The 18,645-nt window shown below is 36.3% G+C and overlaps 1 protein-coding gene across 6 annotated transcripts in view; it reads left to right on the top strand.

The window, feature by feature from the left end:
* Positions 1 to 18,645, top strand: part of Dg (Dystroglycan) — a 70,587-nt gene that overhangs the window by 30,525 nt on the left and 21,417 nt on the right. For 5 of the 6 annotated variants that reach the window (XM_076125486.1, XM_076125483.1, XM_076125485.1 and 2 more), the window contains exon 3: positions 14,896 to 14,944. The gene's annotated coding sequence lies outside the window, so the exon portion shown is untranslated. Of the gene's footprint in view, positions 1 to 4,926; positions 5,161 to 14,895; positions 14,945 to 18,645 lie in introns of those variants that run through there. The other variant, XM_076125481.1, reaches the window with a different exon arrangement.

The raw sequence follows: 18,645 nt of genomic DNA, 5'->3' as shown, positions 1-18,645 counted from the left end.
CGTTTTTTTACTCGGACATCTCGACATTTGATGTTACAAAAAGGACATCGAAATAAACGATAGCCGGAAAAGAAAATATTTTTCGTGAAACTAAAAACTTATTTGTGAAATAAAAATGGTTCATCAAGGATTTTTCAAGCAGCCCTTTTATGAAAAAAAAAATATGTCTACCTATATTTCTTTACAATAGGTGTTTCTTACGCATAGAAAACCGAGATTCTATAACCGTTCGTATCTACTTTATAAATATCATGTTAAATCCCATAATACTCTTGACCCCTTAAGCCTCAATGGGTCTGATAGAGGCTATAAAAAGAAAACTAACGACACTCAACTCTTCCCATTCGCTTGAATTGAAATTAATTTCATCAGTAGGCCGCGACTCATTTCACAAATGGACTTTCAGACGAGTATGAAAGGAATGTGAAGTGAACGAGATATTGTTGAAGGCAAATGAGTTGAGTCAATTTATTAATGGCTATTTGTAAAAAATAGGTCGCCATTGTTCGGCTGACGACCTGCGCCTCCTATTATGGCTGCTGACCTGATAATACACACAACTTCATTATATAAATGTATTTGAATAGTGCAGTGGTCGTAAACGGTTTTACAGTGGGAGACCATGGATATTGTTTATCGATAACCTTGTTGACATATTAACGAGATGTCGGAACGAATTGCTAAGTAAGCGCGATGAAAGACATGGGGCAGGGGCTGCTCGACCGTACCGGGCTATTTCGAGTTTAAGACGTTGACCTGCTACTGCTGCTATCTACATTTGGAAATACATTCATCGCTTTTAAGCTGTTTTATTATTATCTCTATGGAACATCGATGTCAGCATGTAATTCTTAATCATACCGCTTTGCCACATACCTCATTTTTAGAAACGTATACAAGTTTCGCTACGTCATTACCATCAAACGTTTACTACGGTATAATAAATCAGTTTCATCCCGTCACCAAGGGTCGCCGGCTGAGTCCGTGTTTGTCTATTGTTTGACTACAATGTGCCCCATCTGCAATTGTTCGGAACAATTTATGGCATACACTTGGACCACGATTTTTTTATTCAAATCTATCGCCCACATACGTAGATATAGGGAACCATTTGGGATCTGCTATAAACAGTAAAACAACAAAGCAGCCTCGGAACAATTGTTTGGTTTAATATCAAACGATAATGATTGTTCAGACTTCCGATTCCTGGAAATATAACGACGGATTTGAATTGGTCGGGTATGAGCTAACAATATTTTGGGAGGCCGCGGATTCTTACTTTGTAACGTGGAGGCCGTCCGCTTTTGGTTGCCGCACGAGTATTGATTTACCCTGCGGCAAAGAACTTTCTGTTATTAATACAAAGTCTATTCAAACTTTAATCACACTAAGGCAGACGTTAAGCGGTAATTAAACGAATACATACGACGAGGAAATCAAAAGAAAATGGCAGCTACCAGTGTGTGCTTATTTTGTAATTATGTGTAGACAACTTTGAACTTTGTAGACGTCTATCGTCTAATTGGAAAACTTATTTTAACTACCTACATTGATTCACAGTTTAGGCATACTTTTTGTTTTTCAAATAAACATTATTTTCGAATGAAGCGTACAGTTTTACATAATGAATTCTCCGAAATATAACTTACTGACTGAATTAATATTATATAGGTATATTTAAAGTTGTGATGCCTTTGATCTTTTTTTAAAAGAAGCCTTTGCTTTTACAGCTACGAACAATTACCGTAGCATCTCTATTACCATATTCGTTTATTGGAAACTTCGCTCGGACGGCGGACGTGTCAACTCGAACATTATTCACTTAATCCAATCTTATCGTGAGAGTGTGCAAATGTTCGTAGGAATCTCTGAATTTCAGCAGAGCGGGTCGACCGTCTATCAAACAGACGTTAATAATTGAATTTCAGCGGCAAACTCTCGAGACTCGATTCCCGTTGACCTGCTGAAATTATCTATTTACCTTAACCACCTAAACCCACGATGTTGACTCAAAAATTTTAAAGTTAATTTTAAATGTACGTAGAGTTTCTACTTGGCTTACATTTTGCATATTCAACGAGTTTACCTCAAATATTGTTGTAGAACTTCTGTTTGTTGTTAGAGGCATAGCACGGTCATGATTATTGCAGCTTTTGTTTACTCTTACACTTGACGGACGGGACAAAAAATTGAGTCGTTACCGAATAGGTACAAGATCTTTGATATACCTTATAACATAATTGTACTTGTCGTGGTACCGTAGCGTTATGGTCGACGATTAACTTGATATTACGAAACATGTTACCTAGGTTGTGAAGGGGCACTGGATTCGGTTTCTGCGGTCAGAGCACGAACAATATGCGTTCACTGCTCCATGTTGGACTAAACTCGCTTCGAAATATGTAAATGTATTTATAACATGTATGCATTTTGAAGTGAGTTATGATGATGAGGCTGCAAAGCCTGCATTTCTAAACTGTTTGCGTTTGAATTCATAGCAACATCGAATAGTAAATCACTAAACAGCACATTCAGATACTGTTTGTTCTTATTTTCTAGCCTAACCAGGCGCTTAGTTCGAGTTAAAATGAAATAAATACAATCAACTGATTTACATATACCAATTAAAAACATCACAAAGCTATGTAAACTGAGTGTGAGATTACAGTAACAGGTGCAGAGCAGCAGAACCGATGGTGCTACCAAAGGTTGGTAGCTCAGTCTGCGTATCCTGACCAAATACTATTAGATTACGCACTAAGACAACAATACGATGTAATTCCACTCGTGACCGCAACATTTACGACCTGCTGCGTTCACCTAATAAAATTCCAAATTATTTTTACTTTTCTTTGTAAAAATCTTCTCCGAAAATTTTCTTTTATAATTGTTTTCTTTTTGTGAATCTTGCGAATTACGCAGCCTTCTCCGGTTCCACTCAAAAGATTCTGTAGTACATTCATCTGTATCTACGTCTCGTTGGCGTTTTCTTGTCTGGCCTAAATTTTCCAAGTTGATAATGAAAAAGCTCCGTCGCCCCGGCTCGCCGTGTAATTTCACTTCAAAGCTGCCTCCGAGACCCGTTTGTTATTTTATGTAATCACAAGCGCGGAATATATTATACGTCGCAGCCCCTTCCCTTGATGCGTTACATAGGAATTAATATTTTTCCGTCATTGCGTATTCGTCAAATTATCTCTTTAATTATTCTGCTTTTTGCAGCACTCGACTACGTACTTTACCATTAATATTATATTCTAATTGCTATTTTGCAAAACATGCAGAAAACATAAAGATGTCATCAAGAGCAGTATTCAAAAGACGTAAACATGCATACTACGGCATTATGCGGCGATCTCTACACAAGTATTTAGTTTTTGACGCATTCGCAATATCGTGCGTGAAGCTGTCTCAGTTTTAACGAAATCTCTTGAAGTATATTTCAACCAAATAACTACTGGAAACCGCTTCTCGGGCGCGTATGTTTTTATACTTTTTGTAACACCAATCGATAATGCTCATTTTCATTATCAAAGCATTGATTATTCGGTTGGCCGCCTATAGCTGCGTGACGTTGTTTTCTTTTCCTGTTCTTAAAAAATAAGATTCCGATGTCATTGTGGATTGAGCTTTTATACAAAATTTGTACAGACCGCTTAATTCTTTGAAGAGGAAAAATGGTGGTCTTTAATTAATTTAACACTGTACTCTCTTTGCCTTAAATTTCGTTACTGCTCGTTTCACTTTTAATTCTCATTATTTTTTTATATTTACAGCATCTTAGCAGTCTGTAAAAATACCAACGTTAATTGTATGAAAAACAGTTATTGTGTTATTATTGTTTTACTTACTTTTGTTAAAAGATGACGTAGGTACAGAGCATTCTTATAATATAGAAGTGATTTCATCAAAGTTATATCGAATAAGCATTATTTTTTGTAAGACGCTAATTTATATCGTCGCACAATCACCGTCTATAACACATTGTGGAAAATGAGTGGTGATGTGAGAAGTGTATGAGGAATGATAATATTTCTATTTATATTTAGATTCATTGCACTGTCGTTATAATCACTTTTTCTCTCATTGTCTATTTACTATTGTATTGTTTGACATCGGACAAAAGTCTTTTATAAAAAGACAATACTATTATCATGTCCTAAGTCCTTATTAGACATAACCTTTATTTAATTCAGTTTGCCTTTGGGGTAAAATATTAACATCAAAGGAAAACAGTTTCATCATGGCCCGGTTTTGCTGTACGACGTCGAAATAAAAGTAAATCCATAATGACACTGAATCGGTTTTTTTATGCAAAGGTCCGAGTTCTTTCGACTGTCAGTGATTGATGACATTGTAAGAGACGCCAGCCCTAAAATAGTGTGTGCGGAACGCTCGTGGCTACGAAAAAAACACCTCACTAAACCTTTACACATTGTACAAGTGAATGAAGAAAGACATTACACAAAAAGTCTCATTGTTGTTCAAACTTTTGTATAAATCCTCATTCATAAAAATGTCGCATGTGTACTAAATAATTTTCTTTCATCAGTCTCCGTGGCAGCTTTTTTGAATTATTCAGCTCCTTTTACATGTTTTATACATTAATGTTTAAAAAGCTTATCGCACACACGTTTGCTTAGCCGCTTACTACTTTTAAAAAACCGAATAAGTTAGTTTCAATAAGCAGGTACCTACTTTATTTTAAAAATAGTACTTAATTAGGAATTCTAAGAAATGACTAATGATGAATTGTGTTATCGATAAAAATACGCTACTGACAGAGTGACACACTTTGTGCGATATTTGTGTAATTCTTTTAGATTAAATCGTAGTGAAAATATGTAATCTTTATGATAAGAAGTAGACACAGCTGATGAGTGTGTGGTGCGAGGGGCGGGCCTGTACTGACGGTTCTCAGCGGGTACAGTCGCCAGTCAGTTGTCTCGCGTCGTTCACGCCGGTCGACGCTCCCGGCTCTCTTTAGTTTTCATCTTGCATGTGACTCGGTATGCTTAAAACGTGTTAGAAAAGTGCTCCCTTATTTTAAAAAAAGTATTATTGTGTGAACGTTGCTGTGATAAGTGTTCGAAAACTAAGATTCTTTGTCGACCCGATCGTCCTTTGCCACTTTTGGAACTTGGCTCACACCGGTTCAAGGTATAACTTGTCAATTATACACTACTATGATAGGTAACTAACTACAGGTGCTTATCGTTTCTTACTAAACAGATAATATTTAATCTCACATCTTCAATGTAGGAACTACATTATTGAAAGTCATTTATGTTTTTCAGTGTTTTTTTTTCTTTAAATAAAGGTTTTCTGTCGTTTTTATAAAATAATTGGTATTTTTTCAATCACATGCCACATTATTACCGTTACACTATTTATGGACGTCATAAACATTTTAAAAAGGGGTTGAAATATGTGAGGAGGGCTATTGATTCGCAACCCTAATAAAATTCGCGTATTGAGAGCTGCCCTATTTCATATATTGAGAGGGAAACGCGCGCATTCGCCTCGGGTTCATTTTGGATTAAGATCAGTCAATTCAAAGCGTGCAATTTATTAAATGGGCATTTCTAAAATATCCAGAAAACGACCATTTCCACGTTGTATGTTTATCGACCAGATGGAGATCTGTGAAATTCGTTTCACATAATACTTAACTTACACGATAGTTAGTTTTTTCTATAGACCTTAGTTATAATTTCCACCTTCCTATTCCTAGTTTCCTTGGCTATAATAGTTATTATACTGTCGTGTCACATTGTGTCAGTCGTTATGCGTCATTATACCCCATTATTTGCATACTCAAGACTCTATGAAAGCATAATTACCATGCATTGCACTAACACAACCGGCCACAATATTTATAGCATATTCTAAGTTGTTACCTTTGTAGTTTACTGCCCTCTCAAGTCCATCCGGCGTTGGCCAGTGCCAGTAGAATTCTTAGTAGTTAGAAACTGCTGGTTGTCATGGCGACCGACAGAAGGCACGCAACTTCGTCACGCACTGTCGGCGCAGTTGCTCAGACGTCGCACTTACAATTCCTGTTACTCACCGACACTTCTTTATTGACTCTCATCTAAAATTCGGTATTTGAAATCGGAGGAGAAATTAACTAACGGAGGCGTAACTAACTGTTCAACATTAGGCGTTATACGAGTTCTTTGTGCTGTATTTTTAATTCCCTTTGCTGAGATAATGCTCCATTTTACATTAAACCAACTCAAACAAAATAATACTTACTTTGTTATGTACTGTGCAGATTGAATCTACTTCTTTAGCTTAGTGTAATTTATTCATAAGCGGATTACAGACAATCTTCAGGGTGCAGTGGCTTCGTATTTACTGAACTGCACTGTATTCAATCTATTCCAATTACATTAGGGTGTTTTAAAGCCCCCACGCCAATCCCCTTTTCAATTTTACAGCCCCGTAACAATTACGTGATGAACGTTTTCACCCAGTCACCTTAATATCTTGTTTAATGTTGTTTACAAAGATATCAACGATGAAAGTTAACCTTGGAGGTAGAATTTGATAAAGCATTCCTTACGTAGCTTACGCGATGTAATTTTAAGAACACAAAACATACCATAGAATAATGAAAAGTAAGAAAGTATGTTTACTTAAGAAAGCGTACATATATGTATACTCAACTTTTATAACATACACGTACATTAGATATCTGTATTCTTAAAAAAATATAAGATGCTTATTAGGGTCGTGTACCGAGATAAGAATGTGCATAAGTCTTATAATTTCTAACTAATCATTATGAGAAAATGGTCTAATATTATGTATGTAATACATCAACATTCCGGAATCGCATGCAATGTTCATCGAGCCATTCATCTTCTAGTGCAACAGACTGATGAGTGATTATGTTGCTCTTATTAATTATTTACATATCGTCAATATCATGAAAAAACCTTATTAATTGAGTTACTAATTACTGTAAAATTAAAGTAAAATCCAAAAAATATTTGCATAATACATACACATCTACTGTCATTCTTAAATATCTGACAAAGTTTTTTTTAAGCATTTGTTTGGCAGTAATTACTTAGTAACGGACTGTTACACTTCCACATTAAGTTACGTAAGGTCCTATTTAGTTTTCTAAAAAAAACCATAACACCCTATCCATATGTAACATGTTCGAGTAGCACCTATTTGCTCCGCGTGGCTAAGCATTAACGCCGATAATAATACATTAATTACAAATTATCCGTGACAACTATGATTAACTACCTTGTAGTCTTGTTGATGATAGACGTTCACTTTTGATTGTCGTTTTCACTTACCCGTTTCCAAGCATTCCTCGTTTTTTATCACCCATAGTTGCTACAGTTTTTGCACAACAAAATACGCATAATACTTAGAATTTCCTAAAATCAAATCCGATTTCGCTATCCTTTGTTGAAAGCAACAAAGCATGTTATCTCATTTTAACAAATCCTCCCCTGTTTTCGGAGGTGGCTCATAGAATTATAGATACATCTTGAAAAGAAAACTGAACACATAAATATAATTAAGTACGACGGTTTGGTATGCTATAAACATATGTACATGTCGCTATTTTCATTAGTTGCCTGAATGCAGTCGCGTAATTATATATATCAGCTGTGTAACTTTTTCTTCACCGGTCAGTATAAGAAACTTACGGCGTTACCCAATTTCTTCGATCGTTCGGTTGTAGAAAAGTATTTCGGCTCGGTGTGACCCTAAACCGGCTCGAGTGTGTTTTTTCTGCAAACGTCACGTCAACTCAATCAGTTGGGCCGTGAAATCGATAGCATGTACAGTGTGGAGATCACGAGAATGCTACGCATCTCTATATCGATTGTGACCGGCATATCCTATTTTATTTCTGAGCAGGTGGCCTTGTTTGTTTATTCATGGTCTTAACACGGTACAAAGGATTCCACGATTTCTTCGCGCTTGGAATCTGTTTATCGACAATGATTTAAACGGTTATAGGGATGGGATTGTGCCTTCTCTGATTGAAATGTAAACTTGCGTATTAAACATTTCTGGATTGATTTATTTTTGATAAATTCTGATACACCTGATTGTTTAATGTCACTGTTTGAGTAGGTCTACTTTATATTAGTAAAGAAACGCAAATTAGTTGTATACACAATATCTACGCGAGTGTACTAAGATACAACTTAATTCCAAACTGAAATAGTCTTCTGCAATTAAACCGATCGTTACAATTACAAAACGATTCTATTTATTTGAAGCTGTTATTACTTACAAACATTTTATCTTCGTCGGCAGCCACCGTCCACAACTACGATTTAACAGAGTCATGTTTATTATTTTAATTGGTCGTTCGTTTGTTGATCATTTGGAATGCTGACTTTTAACAAAGAAAAACGAGTCTTGAAAATATTTGAAGACAAAAGTGCGTCACACTCGTGTTCTTACTTGAGATACTTACTTACTGTAATATGGAGAGTTTTAATTAATCTACTCACCTAGAACAATGTCTCCTTGTTATCCTCACAGCAATTTAGTTAGCGCATAAAGCGCATTATGACAGAGTGTGTGGGGCAAACATGCTAATTACGCACTTGTGAAATTCTCGGCTTAGTCTAAACAACTTGTTCCTACAGGGATTGTAGCTGTCATACTTACTCGCTCTGCTCACTATACAGACGGTAGTTTCAATATTAACCGATTTACCTTTAAGGTCTTAAAAGCTTACATTTAAAATCTGGATGGAAATCTACCCATTGTTAAGTAAACTTACAGGAGCAGAACCTTTTAAGACCCTTCGCTCGAATCCCCAGACGATTCCGGATCCATAAATCCGACAAGAGATATGCAACATTTCGAAATGGAAGAAATATTGTACTTGTGTAATTGAAGGAATTCAAGTGTCGAGTGTCGTAGTCGACAGTGGAGAGTTGTTCCCCCACGTCCCTTGCTGGGGCGTTAAGTCACTCACCTCTCGATATGCCGATAACTTCAAGCATGATAGACCAGTAATAACAGTGACAATTATAAGTTGGAATCGACTGTCATTAATAACATGTATCGTGGTAAAAATTAATCATAAAAGAAATTACCCCTTTAGCATTTTTTAGCTAGTATTTTGTGGTAGTATAGTTATTAGGTTCAATTTATTATGACGTGTCACATAACTACTGCTTTAGTGGAAGTTACGTTAGCGTTAATGACATTTTATTTTTTATTCAAGGTTTATATAATCTATGTAAAACATTTTATAGATTCGTTACGTATGATTAAAAACTCATTAAGCTTTGGCATGCTATTATTTTGTGGTTTTCGTCTACAAATCATATGCAAGACCTCCACGAGCTGTTGTATCGGGCCTTAGTAGACATGAAACTTGTGTTGTTTTATTGTAATACTTCAATCATTTCAATAAAAAAGTTAATAAGATAGCAAAACCTCACAGCTATACCTTTCACAGACATTCTGAAGTTTAGTGGAGCGGAGCGTTCGGTAGATAGCTTTACGTACATTAGAAATTACATTCAAATAAGCCATGGTAAAACAAATTAATTAAGTCAAATAATTCATTTATATCAACATACAATGGAAAAGAGCACGCACTAATCCTATTAACCTCTGTGAACTCACCACCATTATCTCGTATAGTATATCATTCGCTATGCACTTTCGTAATGGTCTTAGTAATGAGTGTTAATCGGTCGTTGTCGTGTCAGCGTGTTCTGAACCTAACTGATACTAACTGTTCAGTGAAAACTGTATTACGTGGTTAGCACAATTGTTTCACAGATACGTTGAGTGGTCCAAGCTATTTCGGTTACTTTCACCCTTCTATTCTTCTTGATAGAATGCACGATCTATGTTTGAACGATTGTAAGTTGCTATATACTAAGTTACAGTCGAATACAATCATTCACAGTCAATTTGTACTCCAGGTGCAAAATTTATCAGAAATAATAGAATCTGCAGAAATCTCAGTAGGAACAATCAAGAGTAAGACCGGGCGCAATGAATATTAAATAAAAACTTTATCCCCTTGAACGAGAAAAACATTAAACAACATTTGTTATCTTGCCCTCATTACTGCAAACTTTCTTGCCGGTACGAGTTCTTCCAATCTTGCACAGTTTCCCACTTTTTGCACGAGTCTGTTACTTTAATACGAGTTGAAGGCTATTATTGTAACGTTTATTGCACGAAAATCATAAATAACGCGTATGTACTAAGGGCATGAAATTACGGCAATAACCTTTAGAGACGTTTAGTTACGAGTCCCGCACGATCAAAGTGTACCGTATTTACAGTAATTATCCGTGTCAAACCTACTTTGCGGTTTAACAAAGCATATGACCGGGAAAGGTCAAAGTACCAGTAAAGTACGGATTAGTGCATTGTATATGACGAATCGCAAGCCAGCTCGAGTGCATGACAGTTCAGTCACACCGATTAATTTGACCAAGAACCACCGACGCGTGAAGCCGCGCCTGCCGCCTGCCAACACAGGATTAGCTTGCACAGCGAGACCCTCTCTACCTGCTGTGTTATGTGTAGCCAATAGAAACCATGTTGACATTTCTTTAGTAAAAAAAAACTTAAAGCATTCAAACTTAAATAACAATTAATAATTTTTAAAAGTAAAACTTAGAGACTTCTAACATTTTGAGTGCAACAAATAGAGCGTGACATTTGTATACAGTCCGTCGATATACTCATTTGTAAATGAAACTTGATACTGGATGAAGTCTCAAATATCAGCCAGTCAATGTCAGTTTTTGCAGCGAGAGCAAGATATATTGAACAAAGTCTTTGTTTCAGTTTTACTACAAGCTCCCGCTATTTCCCTTGCAGTCATTCCCATTCTGTCAATCAAGCCGACAATCAGCACGCGTAATTTTACTCAGAGTTCTTGTTACTTCAGTCGTCAGCTAGTGCTCGACGCCGACATTGACGAAAATCTCATATATCAAACTTGTACGAAGTTGCGCTATTCGGAACATGCTCTCCAAGTTGCTGATTCACAGCATACATTTGTATCTTATCTGACAGTGAGATATATTCGGTGTCAATTTCCCTTTTACCTAACCGATAAGCGGGAGATGAACGTGGAATGCGAACTGACGAAGCAGTTATATTTTTTGTTGCTTCGGTCTAACCGTGATTCGTATAACAATGTGGGCGTTACGCATACGGTACCGTAGCGTAGCAGTGTTTACCACGTTCAGTCTCGGCTACCTATTTCCGTTTTATCGCGCATTATCGCTTACTCATATCTATACAATCATTGGGCCAACAAACTTCAATATTTACCGTTTTATCTATGTATAGAAATGTTATGTTTGTATAGTGTGATTATCACCGGCACTGAATACTTTACGTTTGTGTAAAGCGAGCCCACAGAGGTTGCGCAAGAGCGTTCATCGCGTGGCGACAATTGACCGTCGGCCCAGATGACATCACTGCCCTGCCTCCTCCCGCCATCTCGACGACTGCACAGTATCGATAGTGTCGCAACATCTATCGGCTACATATTAATTTGGGCCAGCCATTTGTAATTATCTTCGGTCTAATAAGTTTGCTTTATGATGCACTGTTTTCTAACACTTTTTCTGTATTGACATATAGAATGCATTGATAGCTCTGATCAGCTTTCTACAGCTATAGTGTTGCTTTCATCTCTGCAAGATAAAATATAAGAGTAATAAATGTATTCGGCCATGTATATCAGGAATGTGTTACACGGAGATGGTAAAATATTGAAGTAAATAGTAATTCCCTGGCTTACAGAATTTAATTGAGCCATACTTTAATTAGTACGAAGTACCAATAAACTGAGTTTAAACGACTTTAACACATACCCCTATTATCAATTTCTTTTAAATTGGCCCTTATATTCATTTCGGTAACAGCTGCTATCGATTTACGAGCCAATTAAACCGGTGTAAGGATTTATCGGTTCACTGGATAAATTGTTATCGCAACAAATATGAGGACAATTCGTTATATCAATGTCCAGTGTTTTGTTGACAAATCGTCAAACACCATCTGTTCCTGTTATTTAGGAATCGATTCGACCTCCGATCTTTATCATAGCTGTAAACATAAGAAGTTTGATTAATGAGGGGCTATTACGAGTTTTGGTCGGCATTTCAAATATAATCATACACGAATGTTTTACATAATCGAATGTCTGGTATGTTAACACTATAAACATTTAAGGAACATTGCATGCTCTGTTTTACAATAATCCTTGACTTACGGTCGGTGGCGAAGACATCAGCTTAAGTGTGCGTCTTGCGTGATTATACAAATAATGATTCACGCATACTAACTGATATGAGCTCATGCTGAATCATTGGGCCTTGACTTAAACTTGTCTCGAACTTTACATTTGCCCTCAACGGTACAAAGCAAAAAGTAACAAAAACCTGCATACCTGAGAAGACAAAAAGTGCAACGTTAGGTATGAGAGATACACAAATAATACGTAGAGACCATTATGGTAGAAATACGATTTTAGCTAACTTCTATTATACAAGTACCGTGTATTCGGTAGTTGGACTATGAGAGGTTGCTAATTATGTAGATAAAAGATAACTGTAATACAAAGGACAGAGCCTGAAGCGAAAGCATCCGAATGAATAATATTCGCAATTAACTCGTTCAAAAGTACACAGCGGGTGTTTGCAGTGAACGTAAGAGTAAAAAGCGCTTTACATAAATTTAGAGGCGGTGCAAACCAAAGGGAATTGCGAAAGTTTCGGAATGAATATGCGAGGAGCTTTTAATGTTGGTAGCGGCGGTGTGGCCGATAAGACTTGTTACACGAATCCGCCACCGCTGCACTCGCATGCATGCGGTGGGTGGTGCATGCCGTTAATTTGTTGCCCACCTTCTGTTCATGACACCCGATACTAATTTACGTATTCCGTTTATACGTTAATTACAGTTTTTTTATTAATTATTTAGTATCTACACGTAGATTCTACAGGAGATATGTGAAGTATAGTGTTTAGTGTAGGCCGATAAAAATAACTTTTAGTTTTTGATAGAATTTCAGTTTCCAAATATAGGGTCCCTTGATCATTGGACCAAGATAAATATGAAATTTGTCATTGCTGTGCTAATGTAACTGTATCTCAGCAAAGTTTTAATGTTAAACTATGTTGTAATATTAGCTACGACTTACGAATCTTGTTTTCAACAGTTCAGTTACCCTAAACATTATTAATATTTCAATAAGACAATTTTAACTGACCCAATTTTCGACAATCCATGTCAGATACGTAAAGAGTTTCATCTTTATTTCTTGATTATTAAAGTAGAAGATGATACAACAATGTTCACAGATGTTAAATTTCAAAAGTACTGTAGCGTTGGCGGCTGCACAACATCACCGCCGATATTGACACAACTGCGGAGAATAAAATAGCTTATTTTTTTATACATTAGATAAATGTAACATTTTGATGACATCATTATTCATGACATGTTTCTAAAAATGGACCTAAACCGTAAACTGGTGACTACTGGTCGTTCAAAAGTAGGCATGGATAGATTTTATTATTCTGCTATCGAATCCTATACAAATGAGTTCATCGCCAAGTCCTTAGCCACTAACGGTCCGCAATCTATCATTATTACTCAGTATTCTCACGCCCGTATTCCTTAAAGGGATGAGTAGTTTAAACTTTATCAGTGACTGTTAAATGCATTGCGTTTTCTGAGACAGGCTATAAAGACATTAAATAGATATGTGATAGTTAATTAAAGCCATTTGGCTAATGGTTACAGTGTGTGTTAGTGCAATTTAGGCGATTAAGAACCCGGTTGCAGTGCCTAGAATAGTAGAGCGTTATCTGCAGACGACCGCTCGTGCATCTCCATACAAATTGTACAGTACACTGGCAATGTATACCTCCAGGTGTTCACTGTAAACCGTTTCAACTTGTGTGTAGTGGTCACATAATGGACAGTTTTCTATGATAGCGGTTACTTTTACCCAATCCTTCTTGCTTGTATCAGAGTACTATGTGAACTTATATCAGAAGGTTATTCAACATATGTACATAACACACCTCTTAGTTTCCATCACAATATCTCTTAGATAAATGTTTTCCAAGTAATTTTATTTGCGGTTTAAATCTATTCTGATAAAAAGTTAAAACCGCACGGATCGAGAAAGCATCTATCTAAAACAATGTTCCAATAATTTTATTCATCGTGTAGCGGTCGGTATATCCGCGCTATCTGGGTCAGGATTGAGTCAGGCAGGGGTAAAGTTGGCAGGCAACGGATGCAACGCTGCGAAGTCGACTGTCCAACAAACTTGTAATAGAGCCTCGGACTGGTGCTAAATGCTATTTGCAGTGTTAAACAAAGCTTTGCTTTGTTCGAAGCTAGCAATCCATGCCATGACACAATACTTGTTGATATACGTAAAAATAGAACCATGGAGCCTGTAGGTGTTAATGTTACCGGTACGGGGTATCGGCCTCATGTGTGTACACCATAATATACACTGCTGCCAGACCACTTGGCAAGCGAATTTGTAATAGCAATATATTATTATCCGCACGCAGCTGCAACTAACCGCTTATCTGATACTATCTAAATCGTGGTGTACTCTCTAAACTCAACAATTTCCATAGTAATAACAAACCGCTCCAAATTTTAAATCCCGAGCTCGTAAAGTTCTCCGAAGCCCTGATCCTAAACTTAAGAAGTAAGTACATGTCTGCCCAAGTTTCAAGTATTCGATAACGAGGGTAACATCCTCGCGATATAAATTAAAATCTGCCAACCTCGAGATTTATTAATTTCATTCAAAGACTGCTATAAATTTACTTGTTAATTTCAAAGATCTCATTTACATAATGCCGTTTCTTATCTTTGCAGGTCAAAAAAGTTCCTGAAACGCCGTCCGTCGCGGCTTTAATTTAAACAAGTGAGTATTATTGGAATAATTTTCAGTCGATATACTTTCTTTATTCAAGCCTTTAGTTTAAACGACTTACCTTAGTCCGTTAATTGCTCTTTCTTGTTCATTTTTTATTTTGGCGTGAATATAAAAGTCATGTAGGTCAGGTGTATGTCGAGCACTCGAAACTAACCAAACTTGGTCCTCTGACGACTCAAACTGAATTCGATGGACTTAAGTTAGAAGTCAGTACTAAAGTCACCGTTGGTTTTTACTTGATACTATATCGAACAATGGAATTACCTTCGCCTTTATCAATTTACATACACAATCACAATATGTGTGCTCGCATTATTATGGAAATCCATTTAACTTTTGAATAATAATTGAAAGCTTTTATTGAAACAGTATATCATGATCAGTATATCAGTCATATGCAACTATATTCTCGTGGGTATCAATTAAAACCATGTACTTAATATGAGTGCTCTATATTAATTCAGGTCACAATAAAACGCAAAGTGATGTGACAATTCTAGCTAATCTAATTGCTTAGCTGATATTTCCCTCAATTTGTTTTTATACTGCACTACTTCTATTAAACATAAATGAAAGGCGCACGAAATCAAAACCTATTTAAATATTTTTCCTCAGCTTTTCACTGAAAATAGTGCATAAAATTGCTACAGAGTATTTTAAGAGCTTTTTATTGTTTCACATAACGTGAAATCTGCAGTGCTTATGATTTTAAACATAAAAGTCCGGTATTGTTTAATAAAAGACTCCCGTAAATCAGTTTAACGACATCTGACCGTAGCTTCCAGTGTATCTGCATCTGCAGTATGCCGCCAGACCGTCGGACCTGTTATATTTAAGCATATTTTACTATAATTCTCATATACCGAGTTCCACGAATGGTTATTAATCTGTGCATATCTGCATTCATAATTTTGCCGATGACCATTACCAATTAAATTGTTCATCAATTACATTTTCATTCCAAAATTGGCAATTCAATTTAATCAGTGCACTTGATGGTAATGTAATTGCAAATCAAAATTATACAATATTCTGGTTAATTTCCTGCTATTTAAGTTGTTTTAAGCCATATCCAAACATTTCAATTTGTGGTTTTCCTCTTAGTTTTATTGTTACTGATTAATATATTATTGAAGTTATGAGGAAAATTAAACAATTGTTAAATCTGCAATTATCGCCCTATGAAAAGAAACATTTATTGTTATTATCGTTGTCCATTGTTTACTAATGGTTTTATAAGATAAAGAGTATTCCTACATGTAGGCTTTTGTATGTTCTAACACATGTCTCAAAATCCAACATAATCCCTGTGATTCAATATGTAAATCAGTGTCTGTGTAGCACCTATCCAGGGTTCACGGTCTTGTCTAGACGGCCATTGTACTGGGGGAACTAAATGCCTCCCCAATTTGTACTTATGCGTTATATGTGCTTTATTTAACGTAGTACAAATGTGGATGCCATATAAGGCCTACTGAACCTTTTCACTTTTACTTCGCGATTTTTTGCCTTCATATCGTTGGCATATCTGAAACTTATTGACACTTAAACCGCATAACTTGTAGTTATTCAATGCAAAAGTATTTAACACAAGTGCTCCCTATATCCTGCATAAATAAAAATACTTTAAAAATATTGTTACCACTTTTTTGCTGTTAATTCACGGGTTTTATCTTTGTAAATGAATTTTCCCGCAGGCTTTTTCAATTTAACTAATATCTGGCGTGGCATCAAATATACATACATCAATTTGAATGCGAATAAAACTTGAATGTAGTCAGATAACAATCTATCTACAGCCAGACGAATAAATCGCGGTTCCCCGAAATGTCTGGCCATAAAGGGAGAGGTGTTTTGGGGCCAGTGTCGTGTAAATCACAGTCTGGTGCAGCCGTGCTGACCGCCCATGTACATAGCGAGAATATTGCAGCTGGCTTAAACCACGAGCGCACATCGAAATGACAATGTTCCCTTTTATTATGACGACTGAAGTATGCTGTGTTCCAGTTTCGCTCATGCTTACATCTATCTTGAAAGCCCACAGTATCTTAGAAAGCTGAATCTCCGTGTACAGAACAATGATAGCCATAACACTTAAAGCCTTCTCGTAAACACTTGACATACTCGTAAGTAAAAGTTTGCCGAGAAAACTCTGTACAGACTATTGCAAAACTAATATCATCAATATTGGAAAATGCAGGAGTGAATCGACATCTATTCAGTTAAAGTACATGTATAAGACTTAAAGGAAATAAAAATAATAGCAAAGTTGCGTATATTTTACTCTATATTCTGACCAAATATTGACGTTGAAGAGATTAAAGTACATTCTGAACCCTTATATTTGCTTAAAATAAAAAAATTCTAAAGAATTCAACATTTAACGGAAATACGGCCTGTTTCTAATGCCAAATATGACGTATTTGGAACTGTATTTATATGTCAGCTACGACAGAGTGCGATTTATGCACTCATATTTAGCAAACTCAGTATCCGTATCTGTAATTTAGCGAAAAGTGACTTTTAAAATTATGCTTCTCTTCTCGCTTGTACGGATGCAATAATGCGTCGGTTCAAAATACACACAAGTTGGTTTAGGTACTTGTATAAAACTGACGGAGTGACCTGCTTTTTTTCTGTTTTCAGCGGTATTAGAGGGCATGAACTTTTATACGTTTATGTCCATCAAAATACGAAATGAGCGGTGCTCTTTTTCTTTTTAGGGTATATATCAGTCTTCTAAAACCATAAAACGTCAAGTATGTCTGGGTTGTAAAACGGTAGTTCCTCGGAGACAGGGCGGGGTGGTGCTAAGAAAGTTTTGTGGATTTATGTTTAAACATTCAGCTCTGCTGTCTACTCACTTTTATACCTACTTGTCGTATAAAGCGAGTTGAACTTTAGATCCTGTCATGGAAGACAAGCAAAATCTGCATCTCGGAGTTTTTTGACCTCTTATAATATTTTTCAAGAGATACATATTCAAATTCCATTCAAAATGTTGAATAGTTACATCTTCCATTGTGGTATTGTCTACAACGGAGGAACGTAGAGCATTTCCACGAAATAACAAATTTATTCACAACCTGAATGAAGCCTACCATAATTAATTCCTCATTGCAGAACAGTGTACCACCTATCTACATAAATGTTAAAAGCTTACTTAATTCACAGTTTGATTAAAAATATAGTTGGTGTAAATATTTGTATATACCTTTGCCAACAATATATTCCAGTGACTGTCATAAAACGAAGGTACAGGCGCAGCGGCGATAATTTACGACCAGACTATAAAGCACTAACGTACTGAAAATAGATGTGCCACTTTAATATTGCCGTAAACCAAGAGATAACTATCTTCAATAGCTTAACATCACGAGAGAAATTGTCACGCTCAGAACCTAAAGTTAAGAGTATTTCGTATTCTGCAAACAATCAGCGACACGAGTGACAGCCTCTTTCGAAAACTCAATTAAGTCTGCTCGTAAAACGCCCCAGCCCCGACTTCCTCCCTGTCGTTACCAACCGCCAATTTATTAGACGAACCATTGAACTATGCTTCGTCTGAATGACAACTATCGATTTGGAACTCGAATTTTCTTACCGTCAACTTTTAAGCACACAAAAAATATCGCATCCTAACAACTAGATCGTATCACTTTTTTTTACCTAGAGCAATTTATCAGAAA

This window comes from Anticarsia gemmatalis, chromosome 17, assembly GCF_050436995.1.
Source record: "Anticarsia gemmatalis isolate Benzon Research Colony breed Stoneville strain chromosome 17, ilAntGemm2 primary, whole genome shotgun sequence".
NCBI lineage: Eukaryota > Metazoa > Arthropoda > Insecta > Lepidoptera > Erebidae > Anticarsia > Anticarsia gemmatalis.
The sequence above is the reverse complement of the archived record's forward strand: the minus strand, read 5'-3'. Positions and strand labels throughout refer to the sequence as shown.